Raw genomic sequence first — 25,611 nt, 5'->3', positions numbered from 1 at the left:
TTAAACAGTTCGGTTCCGGTCTGTAGTTCCTACCTATCGCACACGAACTTAACTCTGTTTTCTTCATTAATTTTCTTCTATGAACCCACGACGACTGTCGACTACAGTGGCAGTTGTGTGAGGCGGTAATAGTTGATATACTACCACTTGCATATTCGTTAGCTAACCATCTGCTATAAGATGTATAGGTATATGATGATTTTATGTAATATATATTGGAAAATCCATGCTGCATTCGAAAGATTAGAATGCCTTTTTGTGACACCTATATTCCTCACTAAACTACATACATCTTGAGTTATAAATGCGTACAATCAGAGGTAATAAAAATCCTTATCCATAACATATATCGCGGACCCCACGAGCCGGCTCAAATCCCGCATATTTTATACAGTTTTTCCTATCAACAGACAAACTAAAAAAAACTTAACCACCAACCCCGCGACCTGCAAGATGGCGGAACAAACAATTTATTCAATACGCCACCCATTTACATAATAATGCGTTAATTTATAAACCGCCAACAAGAGGCGAACGGCGGCGCCTGGACGGGGAAAAAATTATTTACATACAAAAATGGATAAAGCACGTAAACGATGTACATGATTTAACGGCTTCGGTACTTTTTTCAAAATAAAAAATATGAATAATTATAAGAACGCGAAATGTTTGCGACCACTGTGTTATGCTAGAGATTGGTGAAATGTTTTTTTTACGAAGTTTGCGAGAAGCAAGTCGTACGATTTATAGTGAACGCCAAAAGATATCACACGCTGTAGTATACTATTTTATTAAAAAAACTAAACCTCTAGTTTCACTGTAAACAAAAAAGGCAAATATTTACACTTAGAAATTTTCAATTTCATTAACAGACCCTCGCTTAGTTAGAGTCAATATAGATCACAGGACTGTTATTACTTTAAGTATCCTGGGTTTTGTTCAGGAAGTAATTCCCGGCTAATAGCCGATATCAATGGGAATTCAAGGATGACACCCATTCACGTATATTAATTAGGACTATTTCCTTTCACTGAGGAAATTAACCCGCGTTAGCCTTATCCGCTTTTCAAAAGCCTTTAGCAGGGCTATTATATTTGCATACTTAGTAACTAAATACACAGTCAATGTAACGTAAGTAACGCTTTTCATTCATAGATTACTGTTAATAATTTCGTAAATATTTCTGATCAATTAACTGTCTTACTGTGAGACATGTGTCCTCTTATACTTATAATTGCCTCTCTTTAAAATTACACTAACATAGTCCATCTTTCCCAATCTCCCCGACAAGACATGCCACACAAAGTGACCAGGCGAACATAAATCTTCAGCACAATTGGCAAGTGGAAATGTGTGTAGACCCCTAGTACCAATAAAACAACAATCGTAATGCAGGCGACGCGACCCTGTGTACCTGGACGGTGTACTGTTGACAACAGAAATGTTGATATATTGAAAATTGTATACACACATACACCCACACAACACAACATATAGGTACTAATATGCATGAATGCTGTCTGCAAATAGTTCTAATGATAAAGGGAAGCCGACGGGAATCAGGTTATATGGAGCCTTCACCACTGATACACATACATACCCACACCCCCTTTATCCCCGAAGAGGTAGCTATAGGCATAACTAAGGCACCCACTGTTCACCGCGTATTTACTTCCATGAGGTCATAGAGGGCATGCTTATTACCACACAGACAAGATTCGACCCTGACCTGACCTGACCCTTTTTCGCACTGCAATCGTACCGCAATACAACTACGCCACATATTCCGTACTGTGATATTTCATTTATAGGACTGAGCAGGTTTATTTCAAAATCACTCACCATTCAAACAGTAAGCTAACATTTCGCGTTGATTTCTGTGGTAAGTACCCATTACCTTAATCGAGCTTGCCCATTCATGCTGTAGACAGATATGTCTACATTGCCACTCTATATCACACAGTGTCCAACCACTAACCACTTATGTACGACTGAGAGGCGTCTACGGCTTACAAAAAAGATTCAGTCCACATACAATAAGTCAAGCCGCAGACGCGCGTACGCCTTGATTGTACACATCCGTAGACATAAAAACGCACGGGCGGGTACGTGCCGCAGTAGACACGCAACGCTGTTTACGATTGTTTTTACTGCGGCCGACGGCTGAATAAGTAAATACAGGAGTGCTGGCCGGTCCGTGTGTGCGGCGATATGTGACCTTTGATTGGTACGTAGTTTGCTTTTGTATGTCGGCAGAACATTTCTACTCACTTCGGGAACTTGAAAATGTAACCGGTGCGAATTAATAAGTGCTTCTTTTGGAATAAATCTCCCTTAATTATTATTACTATATATATTAAATATATTGTAAAACGTGATAGTATGTAAAAATATAAATGCAACCAAAAAAAAAACAAACACGTACTTAACATAATTATAATTATTGTGTTAATTATAATGAAATTAATAAGTAACACAACGGCGTAATATCATACATATACAGGAGACATGTTAAGATTATTTTATATATTATATAATAGTTTAATGTTTCCCGCCCAGAAGTAACCTGTTTCAACTTGTTAACATTACTTTTAGCATGTTATCATAATCCCTTCCTCGCGCAGTCGCATAAATACTGCATCGCAAACACATCATCACTAAATAACAATGTCATATGCCATAAACCATCCCCCGAAGATATCCCAATGTTCGCTACAACGGCAGTAGCTGAAATCAAGTTCTACATCATTTTCCCCCGGTTATCCTTATTGAGCTGGTAGGGATCGTTCCTGCGACAGCACAGCACACTCCCTCGGGACTCGCAAACTACACTATTTACGAGTGTATCTCACTAGACAATCGTCAAAGGTTTACGGAGAAATACCAGCTCATTGGATCATCCGAGTTCGAATGGTTTGAAGGGTGAAGGGTTCCTGTTGTTATTATTATATTTTTACACGTAGAATACATTTCAAGAAACTTCAAAGTATCTGGTGTTAGGAATACAAAAAGAATAATTTTAATAAATATGATAGTTTCTATGAACGACGGCCAATAAGCAATTGAGACGCCTGATCGCAATTAGGTATATTATTATAGACCACAAGCAATAATGTCAGAGAAATCACGAGAGCTGGATTGTCAAGAAATGTAACCAGTTCTTAGGAGGCAATTATGAGTGCGAATCTTTTTAGGCTTCATAAACCCGTCACAGTCCATTGTAATCTAGATGATAAACAAATGACGCACCAGAACTACATCCCGCGACCCGTGAACCAAGGAGCCAATAGGAAATTGCTAATAACCATCATTTTCATAACAAAAACACGCAATAATACTTAGGAAACCGTTAAAAGTACGTTGGCGAGATGTATAGAATTTATTCACCCCACGGTATGATGTCGCGTTTCCATTCACACACGACATGCGAGGGACACATTATGTGTGTGCACTTCAAACGAATTGGAATGAGGGTCTCATTCCGCTGCCTGCTCTTCAAACCTCATTATGAACACGATCGCCACTTCCAGATACTTCAAGTCGTCATGACTTTTGCTTTACAGTTATGACACTTGCTGCGGTGTCAGTGCCATATAAATGTGCAGTCAAATAGGAAAGTCGATTTTTTATATGCACAAAATAAACAGCAAATAAGAGGTTAATTTTATCCTTTTATTGAATCTTTAACGATAATAAAGTATTTTGGAGTTTTAAAGTCTACTGCTGGACACAAACTTGCATTGCTCTATATTTATAGGTTAAGACATTAAGTTAACGATATGTCAAATCTTAATATATTCTAAAGTCTCCAATGTTAGGGAACATTCCAGGCTATACTACCCTCAATAGTTTTACCGAGCACAAAAATGTATAATGCCGATCGTTACCTCACCAGGTCACAGCTGGAACGCCACACTAGACCAAATAGACGATAACACGACAAAATAATCGTAACGTACCACTTTAACCAATGGGAACGCGCAACAGAAGACTGAGCGATGACGCGTGACGTTCTTGAAACTTGGCTGAGCTTCGGGCAATAAGCTTTTGTTGTGCCATAAATAATGTATAAACTTCCTAATCATATACAGACACACAACGTTACGACTTACAAACTGGGCAAGCAGAAATATCGCCATCATTTCTCTCACATTTTTGCCAATAAGACGACGCCAATTTATCATGTTTCAAAGTGATTTTTATGATGGAGTACGTTATTTAAAATAACATGAATTTTTAAAAACTTTTGGATGTACTACGCCAGTTGTATAACGGTAATGTATTGCCGGAATCGCGAGAAATGTTCGATATATCGTAGACTTGTCCTAATTTCCTTCCGACGTTTTTAGCCTTCGTGGTCACGGGGCGGACTGAGGTGTTAGTCATCCGAAAAGTCAAAGTTACAATAACTACCTACATATTACAATTATACAATTTTTTAATTTTTTGTTGTTGGTGGTCGGATCTACGCAGAATGAGCTCACAGTGTCTTGAAGTACGGCATCCGGTCTCCAAAATATAAAAACGCGATAATATCCGCAAAATAGTTTTATTTTAATGTCAACATTCGCGTAAACATATGAAAGCATTAGACTTGTACAATCAATCGTAGTGAATTGCTCTTTTCACAAACACACAATGTCCTGAAGTATGATTTAAATAGCGCAAGACACATCTACACCGCAATGCTCTCTCCGTACCCTCAATCCATTAAAATCGAGTAAACCAACATTTATGCAGTTTAAAGCTATCAAAGAAAAAAGTAACTTGCTCAAGTTGGCATGTCCAAAGTCAAATTAAAACTTTTAACAGGCCGTTCGCATTTGGCTCGCGGCCAGCGGCGATTTTAAAATCCCCATGGCTCCCTCTGCGAGTGCCGTCAAAACAAAGCGACGAAAAAAAAATCCGCGACACTTATCTAATGGGAATCTTGGCTCCCCCGGCGTGTGCGTGACGGGTGCGTGGCGGGGACGGATCGCCGATACAGATAGTCCGCGAACTCTGGACGCGGGCATGTGCGGCCGTGAGGGTCGCTCGAGTATTTCAATAGCTAAGTTCATTGCGATGCTATAGCGTTGGTATGGGTTAGTGTAAAGTTTAGTGGATATACTCTTTTAGCCTGTCATGGTAGTTGATATCTTTATGTCTACTTCTATTGCTGGCAACAATAACGAAACATTAATATTACTGTGCATTATCTGACAAATTTTTAAGTGTCGAATGCACTGAAACTGCTTACGATACGAAATCATCCTCCAAGCTAACGATAGATTTGCATGTCGCGTCAGTAAGGTTAAAAAGACATTGATGTATAACTATGACCTCCTACGAAGTTATTACCATAAGAAAAACAACTAGCTCGTCACAAAAAAAAAATCAAAGATACCAACGCCACGATAACTATTGCAATCCGTACACCGGTTTAGTTTTTTCCATCCCTCATTACCGGGGAAACAGCACGATTTCCGAGTACGAACCCCCGCCCCACACGCCGCGCGGCGCGCCATCGATCACACAACAATGGGGGTATGTACAGAACGGTAAAAATCCGCAGCCGCCCTGATTTATCACGACACCGATACTATCGCATGATATATGTGGCAAAAAATATGCGACAATAACAATTAGGCTGTTTCACGGTAGACAATTTATGTGTGCCACGACCGTTACGGAGCTGAGGAGTTCGCGGATTGTATCTGATTAATAATGTGAAAGTTTTTATTGTGTTCGGATGTTTGTTCGCCGATCACGCATATACTATACTATCCAGTTACATATAACCTATTTTTTTAACCGTAAACAGTTGTCAAACTTTAATTTTGAAGGATATTCAGACGTGTGTACCTGAAAGCATTAACTAGGACACACGAAATAAATTATTATTAAGGTACGTACGTATTAGGTAGTAGAGAGAAAACTTAGTATAACCATACTTAGTGTTGCTAATTAATAAAAAAATAAAAAGTTATTTAACTTAAAAACATTTAAGACTTCAAACATTATTGCAATGAAGTACTAGTAATTCCATGTCACGAAGCAAAATTTCAGATGATACCATATTATCTTTTTGAAAGTGATTAATCATAAAGTATATTATGCATTCAATCCACCCACATACTATTAGTGTTTATACAAATCTAGAGCGTGGGCGACTGATCCGCTAATATATTAGTGCTAAAAATCATCAGCCAATTCGGATATGGTGGACATTTATGACTCTAAAATACACAGTAACGGCATGTGTAAATTGAGCAACATTTGGTACAAGGTTCGATGTCTATTTTCGTATCCACCTACGACATATTGACAAGTTAAAAATATCAAGGTGATACTGCATTTTATGACTATTAAATTCATATTAAACTTGACAAGCTATTCAGTTACTACGTGGTTCTTTTGGATATGAAGATTCGTGTCATCATCTCTGTCGCTAAGCGATATGCTTACGGATTTAGGTTTTGTGAACATTGTAACCAGAGTAATTACAAAACAATTATAATATGCCTAATTCCAATATATACAGAGTTATTTTTACATTGCGTTAATAAATGGAACACATAATCATCTTTACATCTACTAACTAACATTGTGCCAAAAATCGTCCACGAATGGCGAATGTTTTCATCAAAAATTCTGGATTTCTTTCTCTGTTTTTTTTTTATTATTATTTTATAATTTAGTGCTAATACGGCGTGTGAGTGTATTTCTAACTGAAAGTATGATGTTGCCGCTGCGACAAATATTCTTAGAGTAGAAATAAAGACCTCAAGTGTAAAATTAAAATTACTCTTTATTGATATTTATTTTGTTCGGAACTTACACTTTTTATTTTACATCAGTTATTGTAAAATGTTATTTTCAAGAAGATAAGTTTGTGGTTTCATTTAGCACTGTAAAATGCTTTTTAATGTAGTCCAAAATGCCATACTTCACAAATCATTATCAGACAAGCAACTCGTCACAAAAAACATATTTCCCCACTAGACTATACCTATCTAGCCGGTAATTTCGACAGTTCATATCAATAAACATTCAAAATTGCTTATAACAAAAGATTATAAAAACTAATCTATTATTTCGTCTAGACCGTTTCGTCATCAGATTGATACGCGATGCACGCGGATGTTGCCACGGACGATCATTCCTCCGCCTTTTGTCTACTAATATCAATAGAAATTGCTTTGTTTGAAGTTTTTTAGATAAACATTAGTTGATAACAATTCGAATTATTTTTTACAGATAGTAGATAAACTTAATGGAAGTGTTCAAGGAATTTAAGGAGTGCTTCAGGGTATTTTTTATAGCTTCTGGTACATCGATTTATGAACATACGATACTTATAAATAAACAAGAAGTTCACTATCAAACAAGTTAGATTCTTTATTATATTAAAATCAAAACGAAAATCATCACGTTTAACATCGTATAAAACGTTGTGTATTAATCAATGACGGTTCAACGTAAGCAAGCAATGAGAAAACACCAATACTCTAACACATTCCGTACAATAATAATATCAACCCTGTATTATGTACTGTTCCGCTCCTGGTCATGGGCCTCCTCTTCTACTGAGAGGCATTAGACCTTAGTCCACAACTCTGGCCTAGTGCGGATTGGTAGACTTCACACACCCTTAAAATTCCTATAGAGAATTTCTCAGGTATGCAGATTTCCTCACAATGTTATCTTTCACCGTGAAAGCAAGCGATAATTCAAAAAGAGTACACACATCATTTTAAAAAAAGTCAGAGGTGTGTGCCCTTGTGATTTGAATCTGCGGACATTTGTCTCGGCAGTTTGTTCCACACCCAACTAGTGGTGCTTAACACACCGTCATAGATATTACACAAACGTTATAGCAACAGACTTACGTGTTATCGGTGCGTGTTTATCGGCTACTGAACTCGATGGACCTGCGACAAAAAAAAAATATATTACCTACAAGCATCACGGATACAGTGGCATGACCACATACTTGACCAGGCACGACCTATGACGGCCCACCGCGGCCAAGACCAGCTATTACTGGAAAAAAGCACGACTTAATTAACTGTTTGATAGGAAACAAAACCTAAATACCGAAACGCTAAAAATGAGTATCGCTAATTTCCTAGATACGATAGTTTACTTAGCCATCGAAAGTTTTATCTCGGGTAAAACCACGAACAAACCCACTATAAATCCGTTGTGTCGTCTCGAAGACAACCGTATCGTCACTCGCTAATCGATCGGCGACCGCTTATCGCCCTTGGCAACGGTTCATCAAATTTTATACTTTTTTTACAACTAGCAGTTACCTAATCGTCAAACTTTATTACTAACAACTATGTTATCAATCTTATTTTTATTACCATTGCATAATCAACGTTTTGTAACTGCAATCATCGAAACATATTATACATTTATTGGGCACTAATTCCTAATGGGATACATAAGTTATTCGATATCAAGGGTCCACAAATAAAACAGTTTCCCATAAATGTGTGATGTTCGATGCTCTGTTAACGACAAACATCGCTTTTGATTTGTTTGTGTGGTTTTGTTTTGTTCCAGTTTTACGTATCGGAGTCTTATCATTATGACACTATTGATGTTTATGTTTATTGTTCTACAAAATAAATATTTTTAGCGTTATGTAATTTGTGTGCTTAGTTGCAGACATGAGTTTGAAACTGTTTAAATAAATATTATGTACTTTTTCAGTGAAACGCAAATCCTATTATATTCATGCATAAAATTAAAAATAAAACAAAAAAAATATTCATTATTCCAAATTTGAAAAAATGTTCTAAATTTAAATTTACTCGCCTAACGTCAGATACGTTATCTAGACACGAGACGTTACGTGTACTTGACGGATCACTGAGAAGTTTCCACGGTTCTGGGCACCAATTTATCGCGACCTACACTATTACTATTCCGCTTTGGATAAAATGTTTATTTTCAGGCAAAATTAGGATCATCTTACGCTGGTGGACGTATAATGAGGAAATCAAAGCTCGAGCGATGAGCAAACATAAAAATATACGACTGCTTACAATATCTCGACTATTATCTGATGAATTACACGAGAATGCACCTTGCTATTCCTATTTTAAGATAGAAAATAGTATTACGACAGGATTATAATATAAATAGAATTGTTCCCGCGTGCAAGTTTAACGTGTGACCGATTTACCGAAAGACAGTTCAGTGAGAAATAAACGCAATTAAACGCAGTAATAACGCATAATAATGCCGTTAATTATTACAGTTAAATATAACTTGCAATGTTAAATTAAAGACGAGTTATATTTAGTTAGGTTTGCGTTCATACGATGTAACGGTGTGCGAATAACATCTGTTCAAACTATTGCGTACCTTAATTGTCTATTTTTATATTCTATTTTTATCTTAAAGTTCACATAATTTGACTCATAATTGTACACAGCGAAGCACAACTACTAATACTAGAAACTTTTGGACAAATTATGCGTATATGACTGTCTCGGTGGCGAGTTGTATGTGTGCACGGTACGAGTACAACAACTACGGTGAGGTCTTGGGTTCGAATCCCGGGTCGAGCCAAAAACTATTGTGACTGAGTTCTTCCATCTTAAAATTACTCAGTCGCAGCTTAGAGCCAGGAAGTTACCGGTGGGATACCCCCGTGTCCTAAGCCGTTGGTCCTACGCTTGATCTCTCCGGTCATGTCGGATTACCATGTCACCGGACTATGAGAGTGAAGAAACAGAGAATATCGCCTGCGCACCTAATCTCCGTTGAGATTTGCCGCAGTGTCCGAATTTTTGCTAGAAAGGATTCATTCAATATCGAGTACACACATCACCCAGTACAATTATAGATATAACATCTCCACACTGTAGAGTTTGTAGTATCCTTCAAATTACAACACATTGGATGCAATACTACATTGGCGAAAGGTGAAATTTCCGAAAGGTACCCCGACACAACATATAGATACTAATATGTATATATGTGGTCTGCAATTTGTTCTAATGATAATTATAACTACATAAAGAGAAGCCGACAGTAATCGGTTTATATAGACCTTTTGCCACTGCAGCACTATTCATACGGACTTCCACATAAAAATACTAGTATTACGATGAATACAAACCTAAAAACTGCCTCGGTGGCGTAGTTGTATTGCATGTCCGGTACAATAGCGCTCTGAGGTCCTGGGTTCGAATCCCGGGTCGGGCAAAGTGATATTTGGGTTTTTCTGCTCAGTATCAGCCCGGAGTCTGGAATTTCCGATATGGCGATAGGCTCGCCCCCTATCACATCATGGGACGGAACATACTTGGCGAAAAGTGGGTGCCCTAGTTGCGCCTCTGCATACCCCTTCGGGGATAAAATGCGTGATGTTATGTATGTATGTATGTAAAGAGAATCCGGTAGGAATCGGGGTGTATGGACCATTTGCCACTGCAGCACTATTCATACGGACTTCCACATAAAAATACTAGTATTACGATGAATATAAACCTAAAAAATAAACACAGGACACGTTTTACCAAACATACCTCACATGAAATTCTCGAAAACGTTATCAAACAGGTAGATACATAAATAATGCGGTGCGAAGACCTCACGCTATTTTCGGCGTGCACGAAAAAAATTGATCGCTCATAAAATTATCAAACGCAAACATAACGACGGCGCGGTATCGCTCGGTTGAACGATATTAGCGTGCCGACGATAACCGCGGATTGGCAACTATCTGACGCACGTCCGATCGCCCGTGCACAAGTGGACATAGGTGACGTCGGTGGATATTGAATTTTCGTCACGTTTAGTCATAATATTATAGAAAAGTTTCAGGCCTACATACAGAGGATTCCCCAAGAATTTCATAGTCTGAAAAAAATTTACGATAATATTTTTACCTATAAACTCGCCAATAGTTTTCCATTGCTACCAACAATACCAAGAGTCCTATTAGATTTAAAAACTCTATGGTAAACATATGTATGGAGTGCCAACGAATTAGTTTACTATGCATCTCCATGCATTCCGAGCAAACATTCTTCACTCCCCAATGGACCTAATCACGGCCAATCATCAACCCACCCAATTCGGCGAATGTCACAGTCATTAAACAAAAAACGGAATCGAAGGTAAAACCCATCGCATTGCACTACATCGATATAATTTCCGTAATGTCGTGGGCGGCGCCGCCGCATGACGCCTATACACGTAGAAATATGAAACTCTGTCTGTATGTTTAGTTGACGATATTTTTATCATTTTTGGCAATAGATTTAGATTCAATTTCCGTATCCATTGAAGTATTTTACAGGTTCTTTCGGGTTTGGAGGGCTCGCCCTCACGGTTTCATTAACACTTAATTGCATTTTTTTACATTGACCACCCATATCCACCAGTAACCAATAGGCTTGTCAGTGAGCCATGGGCAAAGAACCGTTCTTCCTCATATCTCTTTCCATAAAGCCTTTAAGGCCACCTCATTTAATATAGTTACTTATGTACTTACTAGTTTACTTTTCCTCGCATAAATAACAACCAAATGAACACATACCAATTGACTAGCCAAACCTGACACCAGAACCTAATCTTCCCTAAAACTATATGATTCCCGAACGCAGCCGCGTCCCCGCATACGTGTAGCGCAAACTCATTTTGCAGGAGTGCGGGCCGGGACCGCGCCGCCCACTTTGCTGCAATGCAGGCGCGCTTGCGGATCACAATTTTATGCCCAATGCGGTCGTTCGCCTTGCGATTTTCGAGATTATCAACTATTATAAATTCGTTTTGTTGTGTGTTGCATTATTTGTTTCGTATGGGTTTGTGGAATTGTTCTTTGTAGTGCATGAGTTGACTGCGTTTGTTAGTTTCATGCATGCGAATGAAAAGGTCAATAGTTCTGAATGAATCTTAGCGGAACACGTATCAGCCTTAAAAAACACCCACACTATACATTTTAATCAGCCTAGACTAATAAATTCCTGAGTTCCAGTATCACGTACATTCATTCCTCACAGCACAATACATTCCAAAATTAGTGTGTATCAAACGTATAATCAGTTTAAAAAAATATTCCAAAGATATTATCTAAAGCGGTCCGACCGTTAAACGTTATGAATTAGCGTGACTTAATAAAAAAGAAAACATAATGGCGCTTAGAAAAACACCTTTCTGTTTTTAAAATTGTGAAAATAATCCTCGGACTGTAACGTTCGTGGTGAGACTGGAAGCAATTAATTTCAATTTAACTTGACGGTACATCATGTTTCAATCTATTGGGGTAAGGTCAAAAAAAGGAGCTGGCTTGAAAATATTATATTAAGAATATATCAAGATTCATTCTATCATTGACTAGTCGTTAAGTATACAAAGAATAGTATGATTACTTATCTATTATAATCAGCGCTGATTAATCTAACATTTGTTCAATTTCAAAATGATCTTATGAAGCCATCTAAAGGTATTGACGAGATGAAAAGAGAATTAGTTTAAAAGCCTCTTCTAAATATTTGTTCATCTCAAAGACCACGGCAACGCACAAAAAGGTTTTCAAGTAAATCTCAACCCTAAGTATTACAAGCGTAAAGCGTCGCATATAAACCACAATATAAGACAATTCGCGTAACGGCCGGACGTCGCTAGCGTACTTCGTGATGGTGTGGGAATTGAATGTTTTTTATTTAAAAATCGAATTTCCAACACAGAGGGCGCCACCAAGGTGAGTGCACCGAACTCGTTTTCTTAGAAAAAACTAGACAAAAACTGTTTGGCAAGCTAGCGTGGATGGAATTAGCATGAGAAACGAGCTAACGCGTTTTCTTAGTGTTAAAGTTTGTGTGTTAACGTAATAAATACAATTTGTACTTTGAAACTATTGCTACTTTACTTAGAAACATGACTCAAGACTGTCTGCGTGGAAATAGCGATACTAGTTTCAAGGTTTACAATGTTTAGTCTTTCTTGCGTCTACTCAAGAGATGTATTTATATTACTGGTTTTTAACGTAATTCAATGATATTTTATTTATTTATTTAAGACACAAGCAATCATTTACTGAATTAAATTACGAAGTATGTTATATACGCTACAAAAAGATCTATAGGTCCATTTGGAGTTATAAAAACTAAATACGAGCTAACAATAAGGAGACTGTGAGATGAACTAATATCACTAATGTGATCAAAATTACCGACGATATTGTTACATATAAAGCAATATAGATTTAGATCTCTTTAAATAAGGAAAATAGTGGTAAACATGTGCCTTATAAAATGAAGGGCAAACATCGAGGTCTCTTTTGGTATTGTTATTATTTACAGGCAGCAGTTCTTACTCAGTACTAGGTATTTTAACACGTTACAGTAATCCTACTAATATTATAAAGATTAATGGAAATAATTGTTCGAACTTCAAAGTCAACTCAAAAACTACATTATAGCTATTTTTTATCTCAGAAAAATGTTTACTAGAAATTTCATTTCACGAACTTTCACTCGAATACAAAAGATAATAAAATATTTATTACTAAACCTCAATCGAAAATTAACAAATCATAACTTTCACAAGACCTAACCACGGAAGCAGCAGTAACTCAGTAGGTATCCCAATAAACAAGCCAGATAGATAAGGGGGGAGGTGTTAATGGGGATGGAGTTTACGACGGTCCACCGGCGATGTACGACCGCACTTTGGACATTAACTGTTGTTTGTTATCCGTTATCACAGCGTGTCAGATGCAAATCATGCTAATGTTGATTGATATTGGTTGTTTGCTTTGAATTCCCTTGTGGTTTGGTTGTTGGAAAATCTGGTAGAGTTGTGTTGAAGGAAATGGACAATTGGATCGGAAATAATATTTTGATATTTTTTCTGTACAAGAATAGCTATGTCAATAAATGGTAGTTAATGTGTTATGACGAGGTGAATCATACACTACAATCAGTTATCTGATGGTTTAAAGTCACAACGAATCGCAAATACAGAAGAATCGTATGTAAACGCTTCTAAATTTGGAAAAAATGTAATGGCATTAGATATTGAGAACATATATTTTTAGACATCCGAAATCTCTCTCACCCGACAAAATCAATCTACCGGAAGACTACTTGGAAGGCTACACCGTAACTCAATCACAATCACATAGTTTTGAAAATTGTCTAAAAACACACAGACGCAAACATAAATCCTCATAAGAATTATCATTGACACGCCCAAAATGTATTTTGATTAACTACGTGATCGGTGTACTGAACGCAGTCGGACAAAAGGTCAACGATATGCGTATGTTCGCAGTGCCGTCTTTGGGACTCAAGAGTGGTACGAACTGGTTTACTTCTATTTTATAATAAGGGAGTACCATACACTGTTAGGTTTAAAAATGATGAAACAGAATCTCTTTGTATTAGCTTAGAAGACTATTTCCCCGCTTTAAGGACTTTGGACGAGTTATAACTAATGTGTAAATGTAAGAGTACATTTATATTACTTTGTATGATACAAATTCCCATACACAAGAACTAAGTTTACACTGCATCTGAGTACTGAGCAAGTACAATACAAATAAAACAAAATATCCATCATCGATCGCAGAGTTCTGACCGGCCTGACCCCGGAACGCAACTCGCTATTCCAAATCCATAGCCAGTCCGAGACAAAGTAATGTATCGCATACTCTGCCACCAACAATTTGTACATTACCACCACGTACGACGAGCGTATGCTTAGGGTCAAGGTCAATAAACGAGCGTACGAGAGCGTTCAAGAGCTGCCGAATACTCCGTTGCGTTACGGCAACCATTAGCCGATGTCAAAGTCAAGTTCATGGATCGCTTGTGGTTAAGGAAGTATGCAACCGGTTTTTCGATGCTAGATACATCGTTGTGTCTGTTTATCGCGAGTTAATGCGCATGACATACATGTTCAAGTTTACGTATGTGTCGTCGAAAGGGTAGGCACAATTATAATTGGCTTAAATTATTATTTCCGTCCTACATGAAGGGGGCATTATTGAGTAAATTACGATCCTACGTAATCTACGTTACATGAATAAGTGTCAAAAATAGTGACTGCCCGAACTCGAAACTAAAGCAAGGATTTAAATTATCTCACGTCCTAAATATGCTACAGCGAAATCGATAACGTGGTGTGACATATCCAGCACACATTGGGTTGGTAATAAATTTACATTCGACTAATCAATATCTATACTATTATATAAAGCTGAAGAGTTTGTTTGTTTGAACGCGTTAATCTCAGGAACTACTGGTTTGAATTGAAAAATTATTTTAATGTGAGATAGTCTATTTATCGCGGAAGGCTACAGGCCATATAATAACTAATATATTTATAGACAAAAAATAGCAGGCCATACAATCATGTGAACAGCAGGTTGCTACAAATCTTTCTTCACAACGAAACATAAATCGCCGGCGACGCGCCCCAAAAAGACTATACCAAAACCTTCATTAAGTATTCATAGTTGATTTAACTAGACACTTTCATCACATTTTAGCAACAAGTTAATACCAGACTTTGCATAAATCATGTAGTACTTACCAAAGTCTAAACAGTCTTAAGATTCTGTCATTTAAGATGTTTAAAGCAATCGGGATAAGATAAGGGTGGTACGTATCCGAGACGCTTAGTAAAAAAATTAGTTTGCGATTATAGGCAATGTTCGCTTATCAACAATATTTAACACGTTATCAGAATTTATTTTAGTGACGTAACGTCATCGCGCTAAAAATCCAGACATTTCAAAAACCGCCCATACATCACAGAGCAAAGCAACACCGGCGATATCTAAACATTTTTACACTGTCGACAAACCAGACATTTTAATTAAAATCCTCTTTCACGCAGCAAAACCGCACTCCATTTAGTAATACGAACGTTTAGTTTGTTTACCTCCCCCGGCCAAAGGCGAATGGAAGTCACATTGTCTGATGCCCTTGGGTTCGACCCAGCCGGCGCGCCAAAACGAGGAAGGCTACAGAAGACTCGCTGTGTACTTGTGTGCGTGTCGTCGGCAAGTTATATAATTCGTCCCTTTACAAATTGCCTCGACTTTGATGACGTGACAAACACCTTATTAATGTATGAATCCCAAATAAATTCGGGTTGAAATGACAGGTAACGTTTTTGAAGACTTAACAGTGACGGCTTTACAGGTGGAGAGATACTCCACTCATACGTAGCATAAAACTATAGGGTATATTTATCTATCTAAAGCATACCAAGCTATCATGACGATCGTGAAGAAAATGTGAAAATAAATGTACAAGCTAAACGAAAAAAATAAAAGAGTAATGACCGATTAAGGCATATCTTTGATGCATTTTCAATACATTTTATAATACCTTCGTATTTTTACCAAATAACTAGTTTAACGAGGCAGTTGAATAATGTATAAATTTCACAAATTCTCGATGACATACAAAACAAAACATTACCCAAAATGACATTCAAATACCCACTATTTATTTTTACATTACACGTAGATTCAATTAGTGTTACATAAAGTAATTAATGGATGCGACCGCGCGTGCACGTCGAGTACAGAGTTTCCTTTTATTTTTTCCTTGTATATAAATAATCGTTATACTTTCAACCGCGGTACGTCGGTTCGTACATCGTTGGGGTTTTGGGTTACTGTAACACAGACCCCATGCGGGTTAGCATAGGGCCTATGTAAATAAAACTTATATTCTCATTAAAAAATGTCATTTACATATACACATTGTATCAAGTTTGCTCTTAGGTTATCTGTTATATTCAGTATGTTACTACAATGCTGTTTACGACGAATGTCCGTATGGTTGTCGAATATTGTCACCTCAAGTTTCAGTTTACTAAAGACTGGTATGTTTACTGACTAAACAGAATCAGACTTAACTACTGCTAATACCAAATATTAGTCTACTTAAAGTACGCGCGTATTCAAAACTATGAGCGAAGAAACTCGAAACCACATACGATATATATAAAATTCAATTTAAGCTACTTGAATAGGTCTGTCTACTACTAATATATTTAGAAATATAGAACCGGAGCTTAAAGCATAAGTCCATCTTTAAACATCACGAGCGATCCATCTAAATAAACTGTTGTTGTTTTGGAACATATTGATGCATAGAATTCTAATAATAATTACCTACAACTTTAAAATTAGATATAAGTTATATGGATTTATATTGTTAATCAGATTTTTTTATTTTTATATGTTAATTTTTTTTTAACGTAGCGTATGTTGTGGTTACCTGTTATTGAAATTGCATAGTTCAGATGTTTTTTTATTACTTTTTTGTATGTAATATTGTTAATTTTGTTGACAATCCTTAATACATAGAATAAAAAAGTAACCTGAGAGTTTGGTTACAACACAGAAAAATCTAAATTGCAAATACAACACAAACAGACAAGTGATGTAATCACACAATTTGCTGCTTACGAATAAACGAGACATATTACATATTTCCATACGGTCATGAGATTCGAAAATAATATGTTCATTATGCAAGTCTATTCAGGAGACAAAAAATACATCCTTTTAATTCAAGATCTACAGGTCGTGAATGCGCACTAGGCCAGCGTGAGAAGCTTTAGGTCTTAACCTTCTTAGGAGGAGAGGAGGTTCGCGCCCAGCAGTGAGACAATAATCCATGGCTAATATTATTATTTATTTCAGGTCACGAAAACTATAATAGTGATCATGCTTCTAGTTGAAAAAAACTAAACACAAAACTAAGTAACTGATATCCGTTTCGACTAGCTTTTCCTAGATTAAAGAATATCTAAATACATGACGGCATTAACTTTAAATTTGAATAGTTATAAAGAGGTTTATTTGCTTTCTCGTATACTTTTAGCATCGTCAATGCATATTTAGGCCTTATGTTGAATTTTCTATCGTCAACGTACAACTACTAAACATTAAGCTAGTAATCCTTCTGAACGGTAAAGTAACTGTACTCGTCACGAAGGCTGTTCATTTAGAGGATTTAGGAGATGACAGGCACTCACACCGGCCTCGTTTATCCCAAGACGGATACATTTTAAATAACATTGCTTTATCGTGATTACTGGCCGTGGGTAGCTACACTGAATATCGTGACGGAACAACGAATTTAAAACATGTACTTAGTATACATGTGAGTATATAAAATATTGCTGATATAAAAATTATGGCAAATAAAAAGTATATACATAAATATCTATAATAGAAAGTGTTACAAAAATCACAAATCTATTGAAATTTCCACACGGTTCTCCACATCCCACCTTAATACTAGTACATAGATATTTTATTGACACTTTTATAAGGTCATTTTATTAAACAAATATACTAACCTACTACCTTTCGAAAACATACTCTCAAGTTATCAAATTACGTAATTTCAAACATCCAGAAATTGCAATTCTGTTTAGACAGTTTAAACCGACCGATTCGTTTATAACGTTTGTTCGCTACAGGCGTTCCTTTGCGCTACAACGGGATTGTCTTCCAGGCGTTTGTATAAGCCGTGATGGCGTCCCGTTTGACGTCACTCGCCACTGTGACGTAACGTTTGCGCAATCGTCGCGTTGTTTTTTTTAAATCTTTAGGGAATACTAAATTTTGTTTAAGGTTCTGTCTGTGTATTTGGATCTAGAAGTTCTATGAGAAGTAGGGCTATAGGACATCAGGCTATAAACTATGAAAATATTGCGCGAAAGAGAGACAAAACAAATAACAAATTTATAATATTTAATGAGATACCATTAACAAAAATACCATCGTCTTCTGTCCAGGGACCTTCTCCACTGGCTATCAAAACGAACGTAATTATGTACAATTCTGCTTATCTTAATTTGTATACGATTCACTGAGGCGGCATACTTTATCAAATTATAATTAGGACTTTCTACGATTAGTAGATATCCTAATGGATAATTTAATCGATATGAATACATCTCTAATTTGTAATGCAATTAATGTAACATTTTATTTGTATTTTTGTATATAAATTTATCGAAGACTCTATATAAATCTTATCCATTTCCTGAATTAGTTAAGTATGTAAATAGACCAATCTGCGATAACAATAATTAAAACATGAGAAAAAGATATGCTTTTAAATCATTATTTATTACTAATTAGCTTCTATTAAAAATATCTATGGAGAACATTAGACCCAATTTAGTTATCAACAGCTATACATACAGATATATACATGTTTAAGATATTTATAGTGCGTAGTTACAAGTTTATTAAAAAATAACGTTAGGTAACATCCATGTAGTCATTTTGTCGTTGCGTTACTAAATGAATCCACATACTTGTCTACCTGAAAATAACACTTTATGTAAAATAAAAAAAGTGTAAGTTTCGAAAAAAATTTATATCAATAAAAACGATTTATAATTACACGCGTTACTTCTACTCTAAAAGAATTCTTTGGGAACGCCAACATCCTACTTTCAGTCAACAATACATTCACGCATATGTCATATATGCACTACCATGCAAAATGATCATAAAACATAAAATTAAAACCGAATTATTGGCGAAAATATTCTTTTTTTTTTAACACGATCTTAGCAGAGGTGATGACGAGTAATTGGTTTTATTTCGATACGTAATATCAAAATGAACCTGTATAGATTTTAGATCTATTTAAAGATTAAAGGAAAACGTTAAAAATAGGTAAGTAAAGTAGGTCTTCGTATAAATCAAACATAGCATAGAATATTATATTGAAGCTTCGTACGAGAAAAATAATGTGAATCGAAATTCTTCGGAATCTCCAAAGGAGTAATGAAATAAACATTCATTACACAAAATTACGCGAACTTCGTTCAGTAAGATTAATAACGAACTCTAAATAACAAGAGAAAAGTTACCGTACAATAATATTAATGCTGTCGAAGAAACTTAAAGAAGAATTCATAAGAAATGGAACTGTTCGTGGTACCAATCTGGAGCTAGACAATTTCATCTGTTTCGTAGCTAACAGCTGTTACAACGAACCGAACTTTATATTGTTAAGAATAAGAAACACTTTTCATCATATTGTTCGTTATGAGTTTGTACCTAGAGGGCTATAACAGTCCCCGAGGCCACTAAAATGGTGCATCCATTTCTAAATTACACACAGTATTTTATTGCTTGTTATAAGTGCACTGCGGAGGCTCATAATTCTCGAGTTTCGTATCTAAATCAATCACGTAAATTGTACCCCGGGACTGGTGTTGCCAAATGTTCCGCTTTTGGCGGAATGTCCCGTTTTTCATTTCTGTCAAAACGAGCCTTCGTTCTGAACGGTGCGCCGAAAATTTCACTACGTCACGCTATGGTAATTAATATTGGCGCGGTAATTAAAAATACGACGCCTTAGGAATAAAAAGCTCTCGATTATTTTATCTCAATCTTACGTTTTTGAACCACGATATTACATTTCGGAGAGTTTGGCAAAGAGAATAGCGTCTCCTATTTTAGTGTATTGAAAGAGGTTTCGTAGAACATGAGAAGGGTAGTTTGATATTACTGATCTATGTACATCACTTCATAAGCTTTAGAAGCTCTATCGTTAATATAAAAAGTAATCTCAAGGAAAATGTTTCCTACCTTCTTTTAAACAAGAGGTTAGGTTTGCAATCGGCTGCTGCAGTATTAACTTGGTATCACTATTTCTTGTATCAGACATGTCGAAAGAACGATTACCTTTAAATTATTCTACTAGAACGACAATCCTACTAATATTATAAATGCGAAAGTTTGTGAAGATGGATGTATGGATGTATGTTTGTTCCTCTTTCACGAATAATCTACTTAACGGATTTGGATGAAACTTTACAGTAATATTGGTTATACATCAGAATAACACATAGGCTACAATTTATAATGATTTTGTGTAATTTGGTCATAATATAACGATACATATCAAGTAAGTTAGAAAAAAATTATCCCGGAAAACTCCTTCACGCGGGCGAAGCCGTGAGCAAAAGCTATTATTCTATATAGTGTTGAGCACTCATACACCACCTTCATTGCAAAATTTTAATATTCCTTTGTGCAGTATATATGCATAGTACAATTTACAACGACTATATAAATCAACTCCCAGACGATGCAGTATATAAGTTAAACCACAAAAGCTATTGCAATGCAACAAAGCCGGGCATTTGTAAAATTGATCTGGCAACACTGGCCAACACATAAAACACCCTAACATGTTTTACTAAGAGACATCGCATGTGCAAATGTGTAGGGGAAGCTCTGGCTATCTGCCATTGGCTGCTTATGTGATTACTCCACTATTTATTTGGTTACAAAGAATACTGTTAGGTTTTATGCGTTGAAGAGACATTTCTTGGGGAGGATGAGTGTTATTTTGTGGCAATGCGTCTGTAATACTGCTACGATCTAAAGTAAATAATATTGTTTATTCTCGGGGCGAGTTTTGTTTGCAAAACATTACGTCTTACGATTTTATTACTGAATTTTAACATTTTTTATTAATGCTCCGCTCTTATTGATCATAGCGCGATGATATATAGCCGATTGCTTTCCTTGATAAATGAGCGATCCAACACTAAATATTAAAAGAAGCAGTAGTTTCTGAGATTAGCGTGTTCAAACAAATTCTTCTCTTTTTAATATAGTATATAGATTAATAGATTCAAAAAGCTTATTAAGACCGTTTTAGCGGTCACGTGGTACTATCTGACAAACAGTGTCACGTGACCGACTGGAATTTGAAGTAGTAAACACGCTCCTAACAAGGTCGTTTATCAACAAATAAACAAAAAGCTGTTTATGAAGAATTCCTCTAACATAAAACGATGTTTTATTGTACTAGATAATATCACTCGGACCAAAGTATTACAACTACGTCATTCACGATAAGACCGACTATACAATTAAAACATTCAATAGGTCTACACTCTAGACGTAGATAAACTTATAAAATGTAAAAGCGTAACGATCCAGAAGATTCCCCAATCATCATCATCATCATTTCAGCCACAGGAAGTCCACTGTTGAACATAGGCCTCCCCCAAGGATCTCAACGTCGACCTGTTGGAAGCGGCCTGCATCCAGCGGAAAATGAAAATGAAAATATTCGACTTCAACTACGCGAACTGATTATCGTCTCCTCAGATAACAAGCCCAGCGAGTCATTATTACATTTCTGCCTATCCCTTAGCGGATATACGCGTTAGATAACCTTATGTTCACAACAAGACCACACAATAAACATAATGATGAGTGTTGTGAAAACATCACGACATTATTAACATGATACAAGTGAACGTCAATGGAATATATCAACTCAATATAATTTAAGGCTAAACGTTTTATATAAAACCTTGTAAACAGTTCTAGCCGTCTTGGTTACGTAATACTTATGCAAATAGCAATTAATGTTGTTTGTCCTACCCGGCTCACGTTAGAGATGAGCTATTTCCGTGAATGACAAAAATCGATAAGGTAACTAATTGTAAGATAAAAAAGCAATACAAGGGAACTAAAATCAGTTTTTTTATAATAAAATGTTGTACATAACGATTTTCTGCTTTAATTGACTGAGTAAAAACACTTGCAATATGAACGATCTGGTAGACGCATGGCTTTTCCGTTGAAATAATGACATAATTAAATAACATTTTTATCGCTTTAATATAAATATTATCTCATATCCTAATTATGAAGAGAAATATTTTCCTAATTATATAAAACTCGATTAATATTTTGAATCAGTCACACAAAACACGTAGACATTTATCCCGTTACAAATTATCATACATTTTATCTGTATCCATTCCAGAGAAATATTTACATTTCAACGGAAAATCAATGTTTATTGTAAGTACATGACAGCAATCGTCATTCCATTTTTATATATTGCCAATGTTTACTGACACGAATCGATATAATATTCATATCGATACTTCGAGCACCCTCGACGAGGGAACGTCCCTACCGTAGGTTTTATTTTAAATATTTATAAAATTTGCAAAGGACCCTCTGTGTTTTTATGCGACATAGCAACGCGGTTTACGGTATACTCGTATCTATATTGTGTTTACGTACTTTGATGGCATTTCCGTTCGCATTTCCTAGTATTACGCTGTACAAATACGTCATAAATGTATTTTACATACTTTAGAAGTGAGACTGTGCCACAGGCAGTTAATAAGCTATATTATTACAAAATATCTAGACTCTATCTAAGATTACTTAAATTAAATCGGGTCTTTAATAATATCTAGATAGACTGTAACTAATTGGGATGACGATGTGCTCCACGGCGTGCTGTGATGGCAAAGCCTTGCTGTGATTAAGCTACTTCCTGTCGTCTATCCAATATGGCTCGCAAACCCAAGTTTGGTCTAAATAATCACATTACACACAGAATAACTTGGGATAGGTCTCATATCGATCTCAGTAGGAACCATTTCTACGATGACTTCTGTAAAGTAGGAAATACAAGTACAGATTTATTTAGGTTTTTTACTTATAGGAAATGTAGTCAGTGAGCATTATACGACATCATTGGTATCAAGATTAAGAACGTAGGACATTACTGAGAAATGATTTACAACTATGTCAAGATAGGTGTACGCGAGCAGCATATCCGTTTCGTCATTAATACAAGAAACATAGTAATGTAAACAGGAAAGATTTTGGACGTCGGTGTCAGTCGGTACAAGAGTTACAAATCGCACCGAGCCCCACATAGCCGCGCTATCGGTCATCACCACTGCGCTTTATCGCCCGCCGATAACAACTATGGGAGGTCGCGACTTTTACACATTTCGTAAACGCGGACACTATTTCTGGACCCGCACGACATTCAATGAAACGAGGCTGATTCCATAGTATATGTAACGTGTGTTCTTTATTATCATAATAATATCTGCCCTGTATTATATACTGTCCCATTGCTGGGCACTCTTTATTATTAGAAAAAAATATATGGAAATTAACATTTCTTCTATTATTTATGGTCATGTTTGATCACACAAAAAATAGAGAATTCACGACGTTATAAAAATGCATGGAGCAGTAATAGGAATATGACATGAGGCTACAATAAATTAAGAGGACTTGTTACACTAATCTTATTTTCCTTTATTATAACATGAACAAGAGATATATTACCATATGCAATCAGATAGGGTTGACAGATTTATTGTGCCATAGATTATGAGCGAGCAGCGTAGTACACTAATTCGTCTTAAGCTGAATTTTTTCTTGACAGATCTCTTTAAAATGTTTTTATATTAAAAAGTCGTACGAGTAATTAAAGTTACTACATACATGGATATCATTAACCTGCAAACAGATGTAGCTTTCGACGCCTTAAAGCCTTTTAAATGTTCAACTGACTAATGAATGAAATAATTCAAACTGACATTTATTCATGTTTTTAATATGTCATGAGAATATCGATCTGTATTTGGACGAAAGTATTTTATTCATTATTACTGTTTGGACAATAATTAAATATAAATTTCATGTGAGTTAAATTTATATTATTTTATTGTAAATTAAATTAATAAAAAAAAATCTGGTGACTTAATACTAATAGACTTAAGCGATATTGTGTTCGAAAAATTTTACCCACATTAAAAAAACATAGCGACACTTGAAAGGCTATCATATCTAAGCGACAATCAATAAATTTTTGATTAGAGTGCTTTAAAATATTGATTTTAATATGAAAATACATAACAATTCAACTTTTTATTTTAAAAAGATATAGTCTAATGTCATTAAAATTCTCTTAGACCTACAAAACCTAGATCAAATGACGCAGAAAAAAATGGCGATTAAAAATATTTATATAATGGATTTTCGGTATATTTGTCGCTTAGATATTATTGCCTTCCTAGCGTCGATAGAAAAAAGAGCCGTTTTCAAATATGTATGAATTGTAGTGTCGCAAACGTTGGACATAATGTCGAAACATCCGTAATAGAGACACGACTCACAAGTGGAAACATACACGACACATTACCAAACAAGATTGTTATATTATATATTTTTAAAGTTTCGTAACATGGTGAAAAGTTATTTACTGGCATTGCATTTGATACGCGACGTGTTGATAACACTTCTTTGAATCGCTCGGCGTTTGTGTGCTCACTTAAAACTTAATGAGGACATGATAAAGGTGCCTTTCGAATACATTAAAGTATGTTATTTCGGTTATAAATTTAAATCCTTGTAAAGTTAATTAAATAGTACGGTAAGTGAAAAATAAAACATAATTCACACCAAGGAATAAATTCTCTCAGTTCAATATTTTTTTTTTAATTAAAACTATTTATTTTTATTGCTTATGCCTATTTCAAAGTTTTTTCTAGTAATTAGTTATCGGAGATTTTACTGATAATAAAAAAGTACTAGGATTAAATAGATCGCTTGACGCTACACTAAGTCACCAAGCATATTTAATTCAATTTCATTTTTGTTTAAAGTTCGATGTCAACTACTATTCTGACCCAACATCTATTAAGGAAATGTGAAGTGTTATATCCGTATATGTAAAATTCGGCTAAGATAACTTATCTATGTCTACAATACAGGTTAACCTCGTGCGGGATCAAGATTATGCATACGCGGGTATAACA

At 35.8% G+C, this 25,611-nt stretch overlaps 1 protein-coding gene across 3 annotated transcripts in view; it reads right to left on the bottom strand.

Annotated features, from left to right (window-relative positions):
* The window catches only part of LOC115447892 (mitochondrial cardiolipin hydrolase), a 165,430-nt gene that overhangs the window by 77,049 nt on the left and 62,770 nt on the right, over positions 1–25,611 (bottom strand). For 2 of the 3 annotated variants that reach the window (XR_005112391.1, XM_030175181.2), the window contains one exon: positions 7,872–7,913. The exons of the other annotated variant lie outside the window; for it this stretch is intronic. The gene's annotated coding sequence lies outside the window, so the exon portion shown is untranslated. The remainder of the gene's footprint in view (positions 1–7,871; positions 7,914–25,611) is intronic. 3 annotated transcript variants of the gene reach the window in all.

Source organism: Manduca sexta, chromosome 15 (assembly GCF_014839805.1).
Source record: "Manduca sexta isolate Smith_Timp_Sample1 chromosome 15, JHU_Msex_v1.0, whole genome shotgun sequence".
NCBI lineage: Eukaryota > Metazoa > Arthropoda > Insecta > Lepidoptera > Sphingidae > Manduca > Manduca sexta.
The sequence above is the reverse complement of the archived record's forward strand: the minus strand, read 5'-3'. Positions and strand labels throughout refer to the sequence as shown.